Source organism: Notothenia rossii (genome assembly GCF_949606895.1).
Source record: "Notothenia rossii genome assembly, chromosome: 10".
NCBI classification, from domain to species: Eukaryota; Metazoa; Chordata; class Actinopteri; order Perciformes; family Nototheniidae; genus Notothenia; species Notothenia rossii.
In genome coordinates this window covers 29362068-29371285 of record NC_136908.1, presented here as the reverse complement: position 1 = coordinate 29371285, position 9218 = coordinate 29362068, and the positions used below count along the sequence as shown (strand labels likewise).

The 9218-nt window shown below is 41.5% G+C and overlaps 1 long non-coding RNA gene across 1 annotated transcript; it reads left to right on the top strand.

Moving 5' to 3' along the window:
- Positions 1 to 1501: 1501 nt before the first annotated feature.
- LOC307022423 lies at positions 1502 to 4496 on the top strand. The gene is made up of 2 exons (XR_013803385.1): positions 1502 to 2211; positions 2925 to 4496. It is a non-coding gene; the product is annotated as an uncharacterized lncRNA (long non-coding RNA).
- The last annotated feature ends 4722 nt before the right edge of the window (positions 4497 to 9218 follow it).

The window sequence follows — 9218 nt, the reverse complement described above, 5'->3', positions numbered from 1 at the left end:
CTCAAAAGATTATTCCGGGGGACGATCCCCCGGACCGCCCTAGTATGATTTTGTCACCATTTCCATAGCCCCACCAAAAATATTTTCCACCAGCCGCCACTGTATACAGCTGGATAGCGTGTCAATGTCCCATGTTATTCAATCATTTGTAATAATATATAAAACATAGGGTACTTGTCGATATAAATGAACACTAATAATCTGAATCTGTAAAGTAACAAACAAACAAATGTAGAAAAGAACAAGTCTTGCCTCTAATGTTCTCTCTGTAGCCGAATAAAGTAGAAGATGGAAATACTTGAAGGCTCATTTCCAAACCGCCCCCTACACACTACCCCTCCGTTCACGCGGAGGGTCCGCCACATTAAGTGCTGTTCCAAACCAAGGAGTGTGGAGGGGTTATCAAGCCCTCAAACAGCGAGTCTGCGGGTCCTTCTCAGGTCGATTAAATTGAATACTTGCGTCCCTCACTTGCGTCGTTTCCCTGAGTTTAGTCCCTCCCACCAGCGAAGCATGGAGGGACGCAAGGAAACCACGAGAAGCAGGGAAATGAGTTTTAAGAGCAATGGGACGTCCTTTCCTCCAGAGCGTTGCGTGAAGCGACGTCCGTTTGTGATGACGCTGCACAGCTGATCGTCTTGACAGCAGCCAGCTCTGTCCCTGTTATTTCCACACACACCCCCACCTCTGTTAGTACACATTTACTGACACAAACATTTGTATCATCTGTTGTAGACCCAAATAAATAAAAATAAAATAAGAACTAATTCTCAAAAAAGATAAACGCCATTCTTAAAACGTATAAACGAACAATAGTTTGATTAATATTGATTAGAGTGCACAAAATAAATAAAATAATTCAGAGAAGAAAAAGAGATATTGTCGTGACTCTAGTTAACCATAATTCACTTTTGGGTCAGTTCCTACACGGACCTTGTTTAGTGTAACACGGGGGATTTAGGTTGCCAAGCTAGAGCTAGCAAGGCACTCTAACTTGACTCTCATCACTGAGTACATGTCTGATATCACTATTGCTTAATGGAAAATAAAGAGTGGAAATCCTTCTTAAATACTCCCCCTCCGACTCCTTCTTACCGGCACTACAATATATTATATATCAAAACCCAGTTAGATTAACATTCATTGGATTGCACACTGTGTTTGTTTGTGTGGATATGTAGCAAATTAACATTTTAAATAGCACTTAATGACTGACTGAATGGAAATGATAATAAATGAAAATGTAAAACGAAAAAAGCGATCATGAAAATGTTTCCAAAAAATGAATAAAATGATTTTTGACCACTTTGTTGTTCAGATATATCACATATTTGTAACTAAATGATACATTAATTGAAACAAAAGACGGTATAAACTGAGGAGTGACTCCCGTGAGGTTCATGTATTTTCTTCACTCCGCTGGGAAACTGCTCTCATGTCAAGAAGCATCACATCAATGCATGCACTTCATCGTCCAATCAGTGAGCGATACAGAGTAAGGGGGCGGGGCGAGTGTCTGAGGATTTCATCGGAGGATGGTCTGGTGGTTCCTCGATTATAGCTCCTCCATTATTGCTCCTCGCTCCTCGCTCCTCCCTCCTCGGTCCTCCAACAAAAATAAGGCCATAGAGAACCGCAGTGACGCGTCGTAAAACCAGGAAGTTCGAAATAAGGTCTGTGGTTGACACAAATTTAAGAGATAAGTCATGTTTTGTTCTACGACATTAAATACGTCAGCAGTGACCCCACTGGGGATTTTTGAAGAGTTTACGTGTCTGAAAAACGATGGTTGTTAACGAGTGGCTTAATAGGACTACAGAAATTGTCGAGGTCGTTGTACGTCATTACGCAGAACACGTAAACACTCCCGCTAAGTTTGTTTTCCCCTGTGTTCTGCTTGAAAGCAAGTACCTGCCTATCTTTAGTATCTGTATATCTATATCTGACCATTAGAATCTGTATTTTTGAAATTGTCGTTTTTAACACAGTAGTTTTACAAATTATAGAATAATTAATTACCAGTGTTTTCCAATTTTACTCGGCAGTTCGTTTAGTTAGCTAACGTTAGCTAAAGCTAGCGCTACTAGTTAGCTGCGCAATGGTTTGTTGCTTTGCTCCAGGTTACAGCCACAGGTCTTTGCATGAAACGTGCTCGTTCTATCGTTTCCCGGCCAATGTTTTCCAAAGGAGAGTCTGGATTCGTGTCATGAGGTAAGCTGACGTTACATTTTTGTCCATGTCACGGTGAAATGTAAATGATGGGTAGTGACTGTATCGCCGTTTTAGAGATGGCGCTGCTGAAAAGACCGCAACATAAGTAAAGATAATGAATACATCCTATTAAAACCTGTGTAGCTTATATGATAAGTCTAATTAGTACAAGCAGCATAACGTTTCACCATGTAACTAAAGATTGTAGTCAGGGAAATCAGTTTGACATATTGAACTAATAACAAATCACCTCTGGCTGGCAGAGAACTCTCTGCTCCATAGCTTCTCTTGGACGTAAAATCACATGTACATTTTACATTTATATTCAATTTAATATTCCATCCCTCACATACTTTTGTATATATAATAACTTATATTTTGTCTTTCTTGTTATGCTGCTGCAACACAAACATTTCCCAAATTGGGATCAATACAGTAATATCTTATCTTAATTAATTAAGAAATATAACTATTATAATTAGTGTAGCAGCTGACACCTATTTTCAATATGGATTAATCTACCATTTATTTCTTTAGTTCAATTTTCATCTATAAAAATGTCAAAATAGTGAAAATGTTCACGAGACTTATCAAAGTGCAAGGTTATATCTTTAGATGTTTTGTTTTAGCCTATGTACTGTATGTCTTAATGCTCTTACAGTATATGTGACGGTGTGACTTCCATGAAACCAAATTGTATATCTTCTCAACAGACGAGCTGACAGGAAACCTAACACTCTAACAACCACAACATTGCAAAGGCGAGTAAATGTAAATTAAAAACAATTCACAATTTTTTTATTTCTTCTTCCTTGCAGTGAGGTGAAGCTGACCTTGCACTTGGTGCCAGTAAGGATGTTCCTCACGCAGGCTGAATGTTTCTCCTTCCTTCCTGACACAGAAGCCCTTGATTTGCAATGCTTCACTAATTTTCATTTCCCTGGCTCCGTAGGGACACTTTACCTCCAGCACAGCAGAAGACCCTACCAGACCACCTGGAGATGCCCCCAACATTCCTGATAGGGAGAGCCACAAATCTGACTCGTGGACCTGCATCTGGGTTGCAGTGGTGAATGCCCTGATGCCCTCACATTCATTCATAGTCCCCCACTGTACAGACAAAACACCATCAAGGGCCTGTTGTTGCCCTAGCACCCTGGCAATAAGGGAAGCAGTCACACGCTTTGACCTCAGGACAGCTCCAAAGTTGCTGGCAGTCAACCTTCCTTTCCTGAACAAATGCCAGTTTGGGTTGGTTCGCTGACCAGTGGTAGCCACCTGAATTGCCCTCTGTTGCTCTTCAGACAATGCCATGCTTGCCACAATTTCCTCAGGTCCCTGATGCCCAACATATTGGATAATTTCAGCAACAGTAAGTGTTTCCAAGCTGTAGTGTTCCTCTTCTGGCTCGGGGGAGAGAAGCCAAGAAATTCCTGAAAACCTGCCCCCGAGTCTGTCCCTCAGCCAGTCACGATCTTCGGAGGTGGGCTCTCTTGTCAGCGGGTTAAATTAGTTATTGGTTTCAACAGTCACATTAAAACAGTTACTAAATCAGCTTACTATCACCTAAAGAACATATCTAGGATTAAAAGACTAATGTCACAGCAGGATTTGGAAAAACGTGTCCATGCTTTTATCTTCAGTAGACTGGACTACTGCAATGGTGTCTTCACAGGTCTCACTAAAAAATCTATTAGAAAGCTGCAGCTGAGTCAGAACACCGCTGCTCGATCACATCGCTCCAGTTCTGAAGTCTTTACACTGGCTTCCTGTGTGTCAAAGAATAGATTTCAAAATACTGCTGCTGTTTATAAAGCACTGAATGGTTTAGGACCAAAATGCATTTCTGACCTCCTGCTAAATGATGAACCATCCAGATCTCTCAGGTCTTCAGGGACTGGTCAGCTTTCTGTCCCCAGATTCAGAACTAAACATGGTAAAGCAGCGTTCAGTTATTATGCTCCAAATATCTGGAACAAACTCCCAGAAACCTGCAGGTCCGCTGCAACTCTTACTACTTTTAAATCCAGGCTGAAGACTTTTCTTTTTGTCGCTGCTTTTAATTGAACTATTCATATCTTAGACTGCACTGTAACTTTTATCCATGTATTTTTTCTTTTAATGTTTATTTTATAAGCTTTTCTTTTTAATGACTGATTTTAAATGCCATTTTCTTAATGTCTTTCATTTTTTGTAAAGCACTTTGAATTGCCTTGTGTTGAAAAGTGCTATATAAATAAACTTGCCTTGCCTTGCCTAATAAAGATTTCATGTGACACATACAATTGACTTGTTGATGGGAATTAATGTGAATAAATTAACTCTAGGTTAACGGTACTCTTGCTATCACTACTCACCGACACTATAAACCTTTTCCCTCATGCTAGCCCTGACAACACCGGTAAGCATACCTTCATCTAGGCTGCAATGTTACATGTACTGACTTGTAGTGGTTCTCTCCTCTGTCTACACTCTTCTTGTCATCTTTGTAAAACGATATCAGACTGGTAATTGACACAGCCATGACTTCTAGATAAATTCAGTGTGGCTAAAATGAAAAGCTTTGTTAAAATATGCAAGCACGCGAAAGTCAAATTCAGCTTTATTGTCAAAAATTCTACATGTGTTATACATCCAGAAATATCGAAATATCGTTTCCCACAGTGTGACATGTATACATAAAACAAAACAAAAAGGGCCTAGATAACCGGGGTATACAGTTTAAAATGTTAATATATTTAATTTAAAGTGTTCAAAGTGCAGTTTCAGTGCTGCTGTACTGGCTTGTAGTTCGTTTATAGCATAACGTTAGCATTTCGCTTTTGGCGACTAGATTTATGATTCAGAAATTATAAAAGTAGGGTTGACATGTGGAGATTATCCAGCTGAACAAAACGTGATCCCTCTTAAATGTGTGTCAACCACAGACCTTATTTCGAGCTATTTTCCAAAATCCTATGGAGAATTTGCATAGGCTTTTCAAGAAGGAACCGGAAGAAGTTTACTTCCGGGTTTTACGACGCGTCACTGCGGTTCTCTATTGGGACGCTACTCAAGATCGCGCAGACAAATCAACTTCCGGTGAGACCGAGACCGAGGAGCGAGGAAATGAAAAATAAGAGAAGTGAGAAAGGCCCCACGAGAAGCAGGGAAATGAGTTTTAAGAGCAATGGGACATCCTTTCTTCCGGAGCGTCACGTGAAGCGACGTTAAGCGACGTGAAGCGACGCCGCACAGCTGTTCGTCTGACAGCAGCCAGCTCTGTCCCCGTTATATTCACAAACACCCCGTCTCTGTTAGTACACATTTACTGACACAAACATTTATAAAATAAGAACTCATTCTCAAAAGAGAGAAACGCCATTCTTAAAATGTATAGCCTAAACGAAAAAAGCGATCATGAATTTTTTTCCAATAAATGAATAAAATAATTGTTGACCACTTTGTTGTTCAGACATATCACATATTTGTAACTAAATTATACATTAATTGAAACAAAACACAGTAGCTATAGACTGAGGAGTGACTCTCGTGAGTTTCATGTATTTTCTTCACTCCGCTGGGAAACTGCTCTCATGTCAAGAAGCATCAGATCAGTGCATGCCCTGCATCGTCCAATCAGTGAGCAATACACAGTAGGGGGCGGAGCGAGTATCTGTGGATTTCATCGGAGGATGGTCTGGTGATTCCTCGGTTATCGCTCCTCCATTATCGCCCCTCGATCGTCGGTCCTCCGGCAGAAATAAGCGCCATGGGACGGTACTCAAGATGGCGCAGACAAATCAACTTCCGGCTATACCAAGGACCGAGGAGCGAGGAAATGAAAATAATCGACCTGAGAAGGAATCATAATCGGTCCTGACTTCACCTGCTGCCCTTCCTGACCGGACTCAGCGGCGGCGCTGTTTGTGTCCATCAGGCAACAAGCTGTTTACTAACAGTTCTGTTAAACTAATAAAGTATGCACAGTCATTGTTCTTTTCTCATCCATTTATTTAGGGACATGAACCAGCATGGCAGTGCTGCGTAATCAATAAAACATATAGCATGTATAAGACATGTATTCTGCCTCACAGGTGGATAATGCCCCTGTTGGTTGTTTCTTTGTTTTCCATGAGATCAGAGAGCTTCCTTTACTTAGACTGACACAATATCCTGATGTGCTACGCCTGTCTGTTGCATCTGATGCCCAGTCAGCATCACAGTACACTTTTAGACCTAATGCCTCTCTGTCATTTCTCTTAAAGCATAACTCCTGTTCAGTTGTGCCTTTTAGATATCTGAACACATGTTTTACTGTGTTCGAATGTTCCTCTGTTGGTTCAGCCAAGTGCTGAGATAGTTTACTGACCACAAAACCTATATCTGGTCTAGTACATGTGGACAAGTAAATTAAACTTCCCACTGCCTCTCTGTATTTAGTTGGGTCTGTCAATTTTTCAGAATCATCTGTTTGTTCAAATGTTGGCACATGGGGTCCCCCTGGCCTTGCAATCCTGCATTTCAAACCTCTCTAGGATTTTGCCTTGCAATCCTGCATTTCAAACCTCTCTAGGATTTTGCCTATATATTTCTTCTGAGACATTTTAACTTCACCTTCTGTTTGATAAAAATAAATTCCCAGGAAATGTTTCAACTTTCCCAGGTCCTTCATTTTAAACCTGTCAGAAAGCATAATCTTTACACCTTCCAGTACATTTGTGTTGCTTGCTGCTATGATCAGATCGTCAACCCATACAATCATGATTACCTTTTCATCATGTTTCTCTCTTGTGTACATACAATGATCAGCTGGATTCTGTATGAAACCGTTCTCACTCAGACATGTACTGTATGTAATATAGCATTCCAGTTTCTACCTGATTGCTTAAAGAGCATCTTGCAGGTTTTTTTTTTTTCTACATTTATGCTTAAACTTGCTTGAAGATTACAATTAAAAAAGTGAGTCTAGGATTTGATATGTTTTACGAGACATAAGGGCAGGAATTCAGAGGGAAAGGAGCAATTTTGAGCTCTGCTCTTAAAAACGGCTTTTTTTTAAGGTCATACGTCAAACGCGTCATATTAAATCACGCAGGGGACACATCTCCGCTCTCTGACCGCGGGTATAGTTAATAGTTGCGTTGAGTTGAGCGGTTGTGTTTTAGTGAGCTGGTATTTTTCGGTAGTTTTACATTGTATTTCACCATTTGTAATCATGGTGCAGTATTGTGTTTGTGCAGGTTGCACAAATACCAGCCTGTCAGGACATCGAGTCCACAGTAAAAAGGACCGGAGCTAGCGTTCGTTCCTGGGTGCGTTGTGCATCCACCTCCCTGCAGCACATACTCTCCACAGCTTTATCAGGAAACCGTATTACTTCTCTCTCCCCCCCTTCGCTGCTCTCTCTCTCTCCCCTCCGGTACACGGCACCGTAAGACATAGCGTGGAGTTCCATTAGGTAACGCTGTGGTGGCTGTACTGCTCCAGCCGTCTCCTTTGTGTTTGTTTGTTTCCCCCTGTCTGTGTTGTTTCTGTGTGCGTGGTGGCTGTCACTCCTGGCTCAACCTCCACTCACCTGCTGCAATCAGCTGTGCACCCTCCCCGACTACACACCTGCTTTCCATCAAGCCATTTACAACGACATATCAACGGAGAATCCACAACCTTTCTCCGCCAGATCGTCAAGTATCAGCCGTATCTCGCGTCTCTCCTCCGGTACACAGCACCGTAGTGTGGAGTTGCATTAGGTAACGCGAGATACGGCTGATACTTGCGCATTAGTTTCTGTTATGGATCAGTATCAACAGTCCTGCCAGTAACGTTACTATATTATCAATACTACGTTAGTTATAGCCTGATATATGATAGCTAACTTCACAATGTTGTGATGTGACGTTAGCTAACATTCTGTAGCTAACGCCGGTCACTCACCAAGATAACTGTCCAGTTCTCCACTGGTTCTCCTCACACCACAGCTCAATTTCTCTACACATTTATTCACAGGTGTCTTTAACCTGGAAGTTGCTCTTTAAGGCCATAGAGAGACTTTGGCAACTTACAAACTAGGTTTTCTCCAGTTAGTGACTTTTCTTCATAGCCTTCTGGTTGCTCCATATAGATTTCACAATCAATGGGTGCATGCAAATAGGCTGTCTTAACGTCCATCTGGTGTCCAATGAGTCCCTCTTGTGCTGCTTTCTGCATGAGTACTCTTACACTTGTCATATCAGCTGTGGGGGAAAATGTCTCTTTGTAGTCTGTTCCTTGTTTTTGACTGTAGCCTTTTGCTAATAATCTTGCCTTGTATTTATCTGATCCATCAATGTCCCTTTTGAGTGCAGAGACCCATCTTCTCGCCACTGCCTTTTTACCTGGTGGCAACTGGGTGAGGTGGAAGCTCTCGTTCTCCTCCAGAGATCGCATCTCCTCGTCCATGGCACTCTTCCACTGCCTTGACTTTGCTGACACTATGGCATCATTGTAGGTTTGAGGGATATCACAGACTGCTCTGTAGCAAATGTCCATGCATGTTTTTGCTTTGTCCTCTGCATCCTCAGTCTCAAAATCCCGTAGATGAGTTGGTTTCCTTTTGTTTCTCTGTGGATACCTTTTGGTTACAGTCTCTGTGGCTTTACTCGGCTGTGTACATTCAGTCTCTTCAAGTAAAGTCTCAGGCACACACATCTGAATACCATAACTTGATACATTTTCTACATTTATATCATTGCCGATGGCCCTGGAGTGTTTCCTTTTCTTTTGCACTTTTGGTAGTGAATTTCACCAATCTGTGCTTTTGCACCTTCTCTGTTTCTGGGTAATACACCAGATAATCTGGGCTGTTTTTATCATTATTCAATGAAAACCCCTTTCTCACATCTAGTAATACAAATGTCCACTCTTATGGAGATCAAACCTGCTACTGTCCTTGGTAACCATGTGGCTTTTTCTTTTCTTGAAGGTGATTGTCGCTCCTCCATTTGCAGCTCTTGCCACAGAGAAGATGTCATGTGGGTATGAAGGTATGT